This window comes from Cryptomeria japonica, chromosome 5 (genome assembly GCF_030272615.1).
Source record: "Cryptomeria japonica chromosome 5, Sugi_1.0, whole genome shotgun sequence".
Taxonomy (NCBI): Eukaryota; Viridiplantae; Streptophyta; class Pinopsida; order Cupressales; family Cupressaceae; genus Cryptomeria; species Cryptomeria japonica.
In genome coordinates, this window is record NC_081409.1 from 248,363,561 (window position 1) to 248,377,479 (window position 13,919).

Genomic DNA, 13,919 nt, shown 5'->3' on the forward strand with positions numbered 1-13,919 from the left:
CACATAACATGGAGATTTTGACGTGGAAACCCTGTAAAGGGAAAAACCATGGTGGGAAACCTTACCCACAATTAGATGATACTACTACAGATAGTATGTGTATACAAATGGGGTCTGGACATGCAGAAAGGCCAACCGCCTAGAGCACATTGCTCATATGGGAGTCACAATGACTACAGTAGGATGGTTAAATCCTAGAATAATGTACTGCTCAAAATAGCATCTCCAATGCCACATTCAATACCGATTAAGCTCTAATAAACACCTTCAAACCTTCCTTGAACCTTATCTATGGTCTTATCATATGATCTTCAATATTCGCACATACCATACCATATTTCATGTCTTATCTCACAAATGAGATCTTACATATATACAAAACCTAAGACCAAATGTGTAGGTCGACTCACTAAGAATATAAAAAAATCAATTACAAATAAGTCTTGATGGTGTAGATAGGAATTTGGAATTCATCAAAGCAATAAACATTAGACTAGCTCAATCACAAAAACTAGATTGCAATGATAAGAAATCCTAAAAACATTCAATAGAGATATGAAGACAAGATAATCAAACCAAATGCAAACCATTACAAATGCGAATATCTCCTCCATAATTCTCCATTGTCCTTCTTTCTCCTTCAAATTACTTTGTTTGTGGATCTCACCTACAAGTGCAAAAGCATAGTATGAAAGCAAGATTGACAAGATGAAATGACAGTGTAAGGATACTAGAAGCGTGATTGATTCCCTCATGACTGAAGAAAATCATCCAATTTATAGACAAATTGGAGAGATGACAAGATTAGCATGAAGATATTTGAAAGGAAATTTCAAATCAAGAATGACAAATTATGACAAGATTGACATGCAAGATTGATTGATTGACAAATTATGACAAAATTGACAAGATTGCTATGCAAAATTGATTGATTGACAAATTATGACAAAATTGACAAGATTAAAATGTCATTCCCATGAAATTAGGGAAGAAAGAAAATAGCCTCCATGATTGCAACAAATGGAAGCATAAACATAGGAGAAAATTAGGGGATGAATTTAGAGGAAATATTAGAAAAATTGAAGAAAATAGGAGAAATAGAAAATTAGGAATTAGGAGAAATTAGTAAATTGGAAAATTGAGGAAAAAGAAGAAATAGAAATTAGGTGAATTAATTAATAGGTTTTCATCCATTAATTAATTCATGAAAAGACCTAGGACTAAATAAATAGATTTATTTAACCCACCAAGAAGAAGAAAAGGATTTAATGATCAAATCATAAAACCCTAGAAATAAGAGGACAAAGAATTAGGTCAAGACAACAAGGAATTAATGTCGATTTGATCATGATTTTGATTAACAAAGGACCAATGTTGATAAACGATTAAGATTGGTTGACAAATTGACCAAGATTGACAAAGAGATCAAATTGATAGGTGCCAATTAACGAGGAACAATGACTAATTGATCCAAATTGACATGATTGAAAAGGACAACGATCGATGATGAATCAATCGCAAAATGACAAGATTGACAAGGACTAGGATAAATGACAAATCGATCGCAAAATGATGAGATTTGATAACGGCAAGGATCAATAACAAATCGATCACAAGATGACAAGATTGACAAGAGGACAAAGATCGACCAAAATCATGACTGGAGATTGTTATCGACAAGACCCAAATTCAAAAGTGAGAAAAATGAGGAATGCAGAAGAAGGACTCGATGCTCACAAATGATAAAGACCAGGTGTGCAACATAGAAGAAATGTTAATGCGATGCAAGAACCCTAAAATAAGGCAATGCGCAAATGTTAAAGTATGACTCCGCAAGCGTTGACCATTTTTAGATGTCTACAATACGACACAACATGTCGGCTCAATACACTAACAACAATATCCAATCAATAAATCATCTCCATAACGTGTTGATCTGGAATAGATAATGCATACTGGTCCATAACCTAGACCAATTTGTAGGTAACAACAAATATGTCAACTCGATTAGACCAATAACTAAAACACCAAAACCATGTCTTCAACATAATCAAGTGATCTTCAAATGATAACAAGTCATCATTAGTGTCGGTGAACAATACACTGATGACTGTGCATAAGTCACTAAACTTTCCGATGAACACAATGTGTCAGTCTAACAGTAAACCAATATAACCATAGTGCCAAATCAACAATGTAGATATCCAAAAGGATAAGTGTTGACATCAATGACAAAAATAATGCAACACATCCAGAATACCAACACACCACAGCTTATGACATTATCCTAGATCTACACAATGCCATATATCAAACTGGTTAGCCCAAAAAGATGCATGCATACATGATTAACTATCGGGCCAACATATGTTATTCAGGTCTTTTCCAATACCACCTGAGACATAAACACCTCAATCTATGCTACTACATTTAATGTAATGATCCCTGACCTCATTGACTTACATAACCTGCAATACTGGTTAGTATTCATACCGATAATATATTACACATCGGTTTCCTATCCCAATCCATTAACTCTACTAGAGAACTTTTCTCTAACTCATGTCTTCTTGTGTCAATTTTCTTCTAATCCCAATTGTAAATTTTCCATCCATTGACACATGCAGTAGTGATCTATCTCTCATTTGTAGGTGTGTAGCCTAGGAAGCCACTACACACACTTGCCATCTCATTTCCTTCCTTTATACCGACAATAGCTTGTTCTTCCATTTGTCCTTTTCACTAAGAGGGTGAATAATATTGTCAATGTATTACTCCCCCTGAGGTCTTGCATCTCCTTTAGGCCTTAGGAGATATCACTTTTGAATTGAATGCATAGTGTTAGTCCATGGTTCTACTTTCTTCCCTCTTCCCCCAAACCTACTTTGTCTCATTCTTCTTCCCATTTTCAATCTTGGGAGAAAGTCTTACCTTCTTTTGACGATTGGTCCTTGCTCTACCAGATTTTGCAGCATTATTGGAACCATTATTGTAGAAGAAAATAGTGTTCATGCCACACACATTATTGGAGGACCTTCTATCATACTGGTTTGACCATCTTCTTTTGGTCATTCTATTGTAACTGGCTACCGAAACCAGTGGACCTCTTGATCCTGCAGGGACATTTCTCCTTTGGTTCCATGCAGGTCTTTGACTCCCATATGCTCTATATCCATTTCCATGTTGAGCATAGCTACAACACCAGTTGTCATGGGACTGAACTTTCTTGTTCCTGCATTCATGACTTCTATGGCCAACTCCATTGCAGTTATAACATACATAGTTTACATTTCTTGAGGCAGAAAATGGACTCTTCCTATTATGCATAGGAGAAAATATATGCATGTTTCTACATCTTGACATAAGTTTACATTTCTTGAGGCAGAAAATGGACTCTTCCTATTATGCATAGGAGAAAATATATGCATGTTTCTACATCTCGATATACTATGGCCATATTCATTAATTCTTAGATAGACTACATTCTTATTTCTAGACCATTTTAAACATTCATCTGCCCTATGACCATAATCTTTGCACTTGAAGCAGTAACCGGTAAAGAATGGCATATGACTTACAAATTTATTATGCCATGCATGAGATCTTACCAGTTTAGTATCTCCACTTCTGCTTCTCTAAGGATGGATCATGGGATGTTCACTTTTTGTAGTTCTTCCATCTAATCCCTTCTATTCCTACACTTGCTTTGTCTTGTGGGTGGTAGCATTTATTTGTCTTCTACTAGTAGGAGGTCTTCTATGTTGTCTTCTAACATTCTTGCTTCCAGTGAAGCTTCCTTCTCCCATCTTTCCTTTTCCTTTGGGATCTACAATGTTGCTCCTTCTTGGAGCATCAGTCTTCATCCTTAGCTTCATGTCTTCACTGGTTGTAGTCAAGTCAACCTTCTTCCTTGGAGTATTTCTAACTATGAAGGTCTGACCCTTTCCATTTCCATTTGAGAAGACAAATTTAATATCTTTGTGGGAGGTCTCCTTTCTTGTAGATCATTCACCTGTACCACATCCTAATCCTCCAGTATCCTTGGAATGCTTTTGCTTCTTCAACATTTTATCCAAGGCATCACTGTTGCCATTGAACCGGATTCTTACCTTGAGCTCATCCTGACATTTCTCAAGGTCTTTTCAGAGATTCTCCATATCTCCTTCTTGCTACTAATATTCTTTGTCCTTGGCCTCCAGCTCTAATGCTAGATCTTTACACCTGCACTCCTTGGTGTCTTCTTGTTGAGTCTTCAATCCTAAGATACATTTCTCAGATTCTTCAAGGTATTTGATTAACCGATTTTGTTCCATAAATGCAACATTCTTGAACAACTTGTATTCATTCCTCACTCTACTAAGTTCTTCGAGGGCACTTACAAGTTCTCCTTCAAGATCAACTTTTGCTTCTTCTTCTTCATCATCCTCGCTATCATTGCCAAGCACATCTTGTCGGTAGGAATGATCTGCATGATCATTCTTAGATGTGTGCCTCTCATCTTCAGATTCTTGAGCCATGAACAGGTGGGTTCCTTCTTCATCATTTCTACTACTACTCACTGATCTATCTTCATCTGCAAACTCATGTGTTATATTTTCCTTGTTGTTTCCACAAACTGGTTCTATAGTGCTAGGCTCATTTCCATAGATCTTCTTAAATCTATCCCATAAACTCTTTGCTGATTTGCATATGTCCACCTATGAGGAAACATCATCTGAGATCCCATAGAATATAGCCTTCATTGCTACAACATTGTACTGGTATCTTCATTCTGGTTTTGAATCAGTGGGAGGACTGACTTGACTAGGGCATCCATTAATAGCTGACATCCACACATCAAACCTTAAAGAGGATAGGTAGATTTCCATCCTATAACTCCAAATAGAATAATTTGAACCATCAAAAACTGGAGTAGGGGTTGACACTAAACAAACCATTATGTTCAAATACTAGAATTGACCCAAGCTAGAGAAAGCTTATCAACCAGGAACCTAGGCTTTGATACCAATTATTGAACACAAGATGCCACTGAGAGGGGGGGGTGAATTAACTGTTTCCAAACTTTTCCCTTTTCTATCCTATGCATGTAAATCGGTTAACAGATCTAACATAAAACAAGCATACCAGTTAGACAAGAGGATGAGACAAATACAACCACACACAAAAGGGACATCACATAATACTAGATGTACAAGGAAAATGCAAGATGGAAAAACCTCAGTGAGAAATGTTGTTGGATACTACTAATCCAATCCAGCCTCACAATGAAACATTTTGGTTAAAACATTTAGGGAACCAACCCAAGGAGCACCACTCCTACTTTTAGGGCACCAACTCAAGGAGCACCAACCCCTGATTATAGGGCATCAACCCAAGGAGCACCAACCCCTGCACTGAGATCCAACTCAGTGATTACAATATCATATATTAAAACAAAAGTAATATCCTTGTTACAAATAAACTTTGTGATGAATACTAAGAGGGGGGGGTGAATTAGTATGCCAAAAATTATTGTACTTAAACACCTTACTAGACTACCAGTAAACTGGTAAAACAGTTTAGCAGACAAACCGGTTAGCACACATGCAAACCAAATAAAAAATAATGCATTCACCCATAGAAGCACAAACACCATAACACAAGAGATTTTGAAGTGGAAACTCAAATGGGAAAAACCACAGTGAGATGGAACTCACAAGTAACTATCTGCAGAATAGGAACCAGACAGGCTAAGGTCAGACCAGTTAAGGTCATACAATGTTCTTTACCAGAACAGATCCTGTTAGGAATCTCAATCTCTGTTAGGAGATAAGTTCGATTAAAGACTACCTTGCTAGAGGATTTTAGATCCACAGATGTGAACCACCTTGTTAGAGGATTTACAAAAGGCTTTTTGGGCCTACCCGATTAAGGGCTTCAGACTTGTCGAAGATGTGAGTAATCAACAAGTGAGTGATCTAGAAAATAGCATAGATTGCTTGGTTAGATCCTTGATAGCTCATTCCTAATGCATTCCAGCACTACTTCAGTCTTCAGCACATTCACACTCTGCCTCTTCTCGCAAACCTGAACTTCACTTCTATGTTCACACTTACAAAAACTCTTCAACCACCTTGAACCCTAGCAACAACTTAAAACCCTAGACATGATGTACTTATAAAGGAATCTAATTTCATGTCGGTCCAATAGGATTACAATACAATTTCCTAGGTTCAATGCATCTAGACATATCTGGTAACACGACACAAAAAGCATCGTTAAAGTGTCGGCACCGCCAAACAATCAGTGGATGGTAACTCATCACAAAATATTGGTTGGTAACTCATCATAGAGTATTACCGGTTCATATAGAATACCGGTTAAAGAAAAATACTGGTTGCCAGTTTGAAAAAATGAAGACTGGGAAATATGAGTTGTGTTGCTTCGTTCCTTCGTACTGCTTGAGATCCTCGAACCGCTTGGGGTCTTCATACCGCTTCAAATCGGTAAAAACTTTCTGCAAAACACCGATAGTCTAAAGACTATAATACATCATACCGGTTGGAACAAATACCGGTTGAGCTTTAACTTATACATACAAAAAGTGATCTCAAGTCAAGTGTGTGTCCATCAATAAAAATAATAGCATCAATCATAAAAAATGCAAACAATCTCCCCCTTTGGCATTGATGGCAACACTTAGGAAAATTTTGACATCTAAGTGTTTTACAACAAAAATATGCCATAATCAAAATTACTCCCCCTAAGCATATACACTATCCCTTTTGCAGAAAATACAATGTATACTACTCCTTAACAGAAATAACATGAAAGTATACATCAAAACATTCAAAATTTATACTTCTCCCCATTTGCCAAAAATGACAAAAGTATTGCAGACTAACCCCTATTTCATTAAAATAATGAGTGTTTATGACAGTAAAGAGTAAAACTTGTCAAAAACTGATTTAAAGTCCTGCAAAAATTGCTTCATAGATAAGGACCATGAGTCAAGTAGGGAGGTAGCCACCTCTTTCTTTGTCTACATCTGGGAGACCTGTTCTTCCATGGCATCTATCGTGCTCATCTCTTGAGTGACAGTTAGGGCATCAAGATTTAGATAGCACTTCTAGAGAATTTGTAGTCTTGGCAGTAGGACCAGTTGAAGTTCCTGCAAATTTCATCTCTGGTTGCTTATCTCTGCCTCTAGTCTTGCATATTGCAGTTGAAGCTGGTGAACAGTTTGACCATATGTGGAAAAACAATCATATGGCATCTTGAAGGTGCTAATAAATGACTGCATATCAGATTGCAATTTGTTCTTCTGAATGAGCACATCATCACAGAAAAATGAGGTTGGCAAATCTTGCTGAGTAGAAGATTGCCCTCATTCATTGCATCTCTAATGGCCTTTTGTGCCTTCTGGAGATCAAACAGGAGCTCTATTAGCTTTTTCACCAAGGCAGTGTCTAGAGCCTTTTGATGTTCCTTCTTGGCATTTGCTTTTGCGACCTCTTCCAGGCTTTGTACCTGGTCTTCTAAAACTAAGCATAGAAGCTTCAATTGTGCAAGTGACGAATCAGTACTGGGAAGGTTCGTACCGGGTATCAAACTAGTAAGTGTTTCCACCATAGTTTGGATAACATCTTCCTCCTTTTTCCTCCTTAGAGCATCCAATCGCTCTTGAGCAAGCTTAATGCTCTACAATAGCTTCGATTCATTTGCAGACTGGAGATCAATAGAATTGGTAATTGCAGCCAGTTTAGCCTGACTATCAGTTGCCATTGGAGTCCCCACATGTGTGCTCTTTTCTGCTGCTTCCTTGTCCTTGGCTTTTTGCTGGTCTTCTTGAGCCTTCCTCTGCTCCTCTTCTTCTTTCTTTCTTTTCTCTTCTTCTTATCTCTTCTCCTCATCTTTTCACTTCTTCTCTTCTTCATCCTTCTTCTTCTCCTCTTCCTTCTTCCTATTTTCCTCTTCCTGTTTCTTCTCTTCCTCTTTCCGCTTCTCCTCTTCTTTCTTTTCCTCTTCCTTCTTCTTCCTCTCTTCCTCTTGTTTCTTGTTTTCCTCTTCTTTTCTCTTCTTCTCCTCTTCTTTCCTTTTATCCTCTTCCTCTTTCTTCTTTTTCTCCTCTTTTCTCTTATCATCTTTCCTCTTTTTCTCTTCTTTTCTCTTATCCTCTTCCTCTTTCCTCTTTTTCTCTTCTTTTCTCTTATCCTCTTCATCTACCTATTTCTTCTTTTCAGCTTCCTATTGCATCTTTTCTTCTTCTGCCTTCTTTTTTTGTCATGTTCCTTCTGATGGTGCATCCTGAGTAACATTTTCACCATCTAAGGCATCTACATCAATGGGGTCCTTTTTTTCTGTAACCAGTTCTTCTTCACTATCATACACCTCATCCGGTTTGCCAATTTCCAGTTCTCGCTCTGCTTTTATGTTGGCTTCAGCCACTTGATGCATCTTAAGAGCTTCTTGAGCATGAGTATTTGTATCTTTGATCACTTCTTGACCCTTTCCTTCCAGTAACAGGAGTCTTCTTCTTCTCATGAAAAAGAGGCCTTTGTATTTATTCATAACTTTGAAACATTCTGAATTTGATACATCAGGAAAATGTTGAGAAAATATTTTCTCCCTCATTTCTTGTTCCTTTTCTATGGCAATGTGTCATTTATTGTCTAAAGAATTATACAAAGAATCTGGTGTTTCAGATCTAATTTTTGAAGGCGACCGGTCATTAACACATAAATACTTAAATGATTTCCTGTTCAACTGCTTCCTTTTCATCATCATTGAAATCATCAAAACAATCAATTAAATCATTCAGCACATTTCTCCTAATATTCTTTATAGTTCTTTGACAATGTGTCAAAGGTTTGTAAGAAGAAATGTCAATATTTACCGGTGCAGATGATGTCGGTTCATTCTTTGTCTTTTTCTTTGTTTGCCTAGTCTTCTTCTTAGGTGGTTCTTCTGACACTGTTTCTTCTGAGTCAAGTGTATTTCTTTTTGTTTTTCGCTTCCTCTCGAAGACTTTTGCAGGTACTGCTTCCGGTTTCTTCTTAACAAGTGACCACTTGGTCACTTTGGGACTGGCTGCAGTAACCAGTGTTGATGCTGAAGGCACTACCTTTCCTTTCTTTTCTGAGGGTTCTGCAACCAGTGTAACCCTTTCCAAATAAGTGTCAATTCTCTTTGCCTTAGAATCAAGGGGTGAGGCGATTAGGGTAGAAGCATACCCGTCCAGGATATCATTCATCACCTCATAGCCCATAGGCTCTACTTCTTCCTGCCTAGGCTCAACAGCCTCCATTATGCATTCATCCACTTTGACGGTGAAGCAGATGTCTTCCTCATAATTTTTGACTAAATCAATGGATATTCTTATCCTTTGGCTCATCTTGCATCTAAACTCATCAAAGTATTTGTTCAGTGCTTCTGGATAGCCGGTTCCAACCACTTGTAGACTTTCTTTGATTTGTTTTGTTACCGGTTGATCAACAGACCACTGAATGTCACCTACTCTTGGAAAGTAACCTTGGAAGTAAAAGAACAACCCAACTAGTAGTTGTCTGAACTTGAATCTCAGTGCATTGTCCTGTTTGATCGACTTAAGATTCAACATAAGTTGTCTTTGCATACAAGTACACAGATCAAACAATGCATCCTCCTTGATCATCCTGTAAGTGGCATTTACCACTGTAGCAAAGACAGAATTAATTCTGCTAGCAGAGAACGTCTAGTAGCCTATCATCATGCAAGCATACTTGACCAGATCGTCCTTGATTGATTTGACGGTCATACCACATGAGTCGCTCATTGAACCGGTGAGCTTGGACATTTCAGTCTTGCTGACCTTCCTTTGGGCTAGCACTTCTCTTGTATTTCAGAAACTGGTGACGGCATGAATCACTTTCAGTGTGATACCATGCGTCCGCTCTAGGTACATCTTGTCACCATGTACTCTTCTTAGAATAATGTGAATGTGATCATTTGAAAATTCTTCAAGAAAGTAAAATACATTTTGAGGTTTCTTCTTTTCCAGAATACTGAATTTCGGTTTAATCTTCTTATCCTTTCTGTAGAATAGGCTCAGCTGGGAATGGATCACAAGAGACCCTAGGTCTTTGATTTTGCAGTCTATGTAATCAGAAATCCCTTCTTCTACTATAACACCAGCCGATACTTGAGACAGGGGATTATATTTTGACTTCCTCTTAATGAAGTCCATAGAATCAATAGTTGCACTAGAACTATCATGAGATGCAGAAGCCATGATAAACGAAGAATTGTGAAAAATACCTTCATAGATTGAAATTTAGGGCTTCGCAATTTAAACTTTGCTTGACACTCCTTCGATTGCAGACATACCACTTTGCGTTCTACACTCCTCCAACAGATGTTTGCTTCAGATTCTTCTTCGGGAATTTGATAAATTCTTTGATTCGTAGTGTAAATCGCTTTCCTTCACTCTACACTTGAAAAACTTCTTCGCTTGAAAAATGATAAGTGAGAAATGATTTCAAAATTCCTTTTAAATAGGTTCTCCACCTACCATAATAAATGCTCCAATATTAGGGCATAAACCCTAATTTTCCTTTTACCATTTCTAGTCTTCTGTCGACTGACAGGTATCACATACCGGTTAAGGTCTTTTACTGGTGTAAATCGGGGGTTCGAAGTATTTTGCCGTTTGCTCCCCCTAAGCTTTTCTGATGCTTAGTTTGTCGGTTCTGTGATTTCCACACTAGGTGCAGAAACCAGTTCTTCTTGCAACACTCCTAGTTTCTTTTTCCAGGTTTTGTTCATATCCACTTGAACAATGTCAATATCAATCTTTCCTTCCAGAGTGACCGGCATGTCATCCGATATGTTCTTTCTTGTTCTACAGAATCTGGCAATGTGACCCAGTTTGTTGCAATGATAGCAGACCATTCCAAGTGCTCTCCAAGGTCCATCATTCATGTTATCGTTCTTCCTTCTGCATGTTGTAGCAGTGTGACCATGACAATGATAGATCAAACAGTTTTCTCTCCATCCTGTTGTTGCTTGATAGCCACCACTTCCTGACTGATAATTAAAGGCATTAAACCAGTTGTGATTCTGGTTCACAAAAGGTTCCAGACCAACTCCTTGAGTCCTCTGAGGATATCTTCCAGTGTTGTTCATAACAAACCTGCATTCAGATGTTCTATGCCCAAACTTGTTGCATGCATAACAATTACCATTGAACTTATTGGATCTAGGTACATTGTTTATAAAGTAAGGAAAATTATTGTAGGCTTTGCTCCTACACACATTGGCAGTATGTCCTTCTTTAAGACAGTTAAAGCAAACAAGTTTAAACTTTTGCTTACCTTTATCCTTTGATATTGGTTGTTTCTTTGATGCTCCAGCATTTGCACCAGAGGTCTCACCTTCCTCATGACCGGAATAACCAAGTCCATCATTATTCTTGACAGGTTTGGTAGATTCAAGCTTTTGCTCTAGCTTGACAGTACTCCTGTTGAACTTAGCAAGTATTTCCTTTGACTCAAAGAGTTCTTTGGAAATAGCAGCATTTGTTTCCATCAAGTTTGCATTCTCGGAGATGGCTATGTTTAGTTCTCCTTGCATGTCTTCCTTTTCCACTTTGCTCGCATGCAATTGAGCAGTTAGGGTACTGATCTCTTGCTTTAGCTTGGAGATTTCATGATCTTTGTCTTTTACCAGATCTTCATCTTTCCTCTGGTTCTCAAGCTCTTGGAACATTCGAATAGTCAATCCTTCCAACTCTTTTCTCAGGTTGGAATTGGATTCATTCAAATTTTCTACTTCTTGAATTAGGGCTTCCATGTCTGCTTCATCAGAAGAACTATTTTCAGATAGCTCCATCAGTTTTTTAGCATGTTCTCTCCTTTTTGCCTGAGAGGCCTTATATTTGACAATAAGATCATCATAGGCTTGCTCAGACTGAGTGAGCCGATGAGTAGGTTCCCTCATAGTATATTCCCCTTAAACTTATAGAAAGGTTGGCTCTTATACCAATTGATGAATACTAAGAGGGGGGGTGAATTAGTATGCCAAAAATTACTGTACTTAAACACCTTACTAGACTACCAGTAAACTGGTAAAACAGTTTAGCAGACAAACTGGTTAGCACACATGCAAACCAAATAGAAAATAATGCATTCACCCACATAAGCACAAACACCATAACACAAGAGATTTTGATGTGGAAACCCAAATGGGAAAAACCACGGTGAGATGGAACTCACAAGTAACTATCTATAGAATAGGAACCAAACCGGTTAAGGTCATACAATGTTCTTTACCAGAACATATCCTAGTAGGAATCTCAATCTCTATTAGGAGATAAGTCCAATTAAAGACTACCTTGCTAGAGGATTTTAGATCCACAGATGTGAACCACCTTGTTAGAGGATTTACAAAAGGCTTTTTGGGCCTACCCAGTTAAGGGCTTCAGACTTGTCGAAGATGTGAGTAATCAACAAGTGAGTGATCTAGTAAATAGCACAGATTGCTTGGTTAGATCCTTGATAGCTCATTCCTAATGCATTCTAGCATTACTTTAGTCTTTAGCACATTCACACTCTGCCTCTTCTCACAGACTTGAACTTCACTTCTATGTTCACACTTACAAAAACTCTTCAACCACCTTGAACCCTAGCAACAACTTAAAACCCTAGACATGATGTCCTTATAAAGGAATCCGATTTCATGTCAATCCAATAGGATTACAATACAATTTCTTAGGTTCAATGCATCTAGACATATCTGGTAACACGACACAAAAAGCACCGTTAAAGTGTCAGCACCGCCAAACAATCGATGGATGGTAACTCATCACAAAATGTCAATTGGTAACTCATCACAGAGTATTACCGGTTCATACAAAATACTGGTTAAAGCAAAATACTGGTTGCCGGTTTGACAAAATGAAGACTGGGAAATATGAGTTGTGTCGCTTCGTTCCTTCGTACCACTTGAGATCCTTGAACCGCTTGGGGTCTTCATACCGCTTCAGATCGGTAAACACCGATAGTCTAAAGACTATAATACATCATACCGATTGGAACAAATACTGGTTGAGCTTTAACTTATACATACAAAAAGTGATCTCAAGTCAAGTGTGTGTCCATCAATGACAATCACAGTATCAATCATCAAAAATGCCAACACTTTGTAACTCTCACACATGTCTCTCCACTGATTCACCTCTATCCAATTCTCTGTCAGTTCTCTCCTATCACACTCCTGCTAGCCACCACCGGACTTCTTCACTCTATTAGTTGTCTGCTATCTGATCATTGCCAATTCTCAGCTTACAAGTTCTTCATTGATTCTCATTATGCTCTTTACTTTTTTACAATCTTCTCTATCTCTTCTATGCCAATTCAATAACCACCAGTGCACTCCTCTGTCAGACTTAATGATAGACTATCGTTTACCTCACTCTTGTTGGTTGAAATCTTCTACCCAGTTCTCTCTCACACACTCAGTCTCCTCTATGATTTTCGATGATCACTTGACTGATTAACTCTCTGGTTTCTACTCCCTTCACCGACTTTGTTCACTCATGCAAGAGTAGCAAATCTGGTCTTCGATCTACATATTTATACTATGTCTTCTTGCCAAAATGACATTCAAACTTCTAGCGCGCTAGGGTTCCTTCATTACCTTCGAGGAAAACCAAATCCAATCAGATTTCCTTCCAGAGATCAACCACTTGCAATGGATCAATCAGAGTCTGCCAATCACGCTAAGTCCAGAGCACGTTTGTCATATTTGGAAAAAATGGCACCTCTTCTAGTCTACATTTTTCAAAATACCTATAAAGCGATCATGTAGATAGCTTCACCTACCCTTCTCAACACCCGGACAGTCGGCCTTGATCATGAAGCCACTGAATTAGATCTATGTCCTTTGATTAGTCTTGAGTTGCA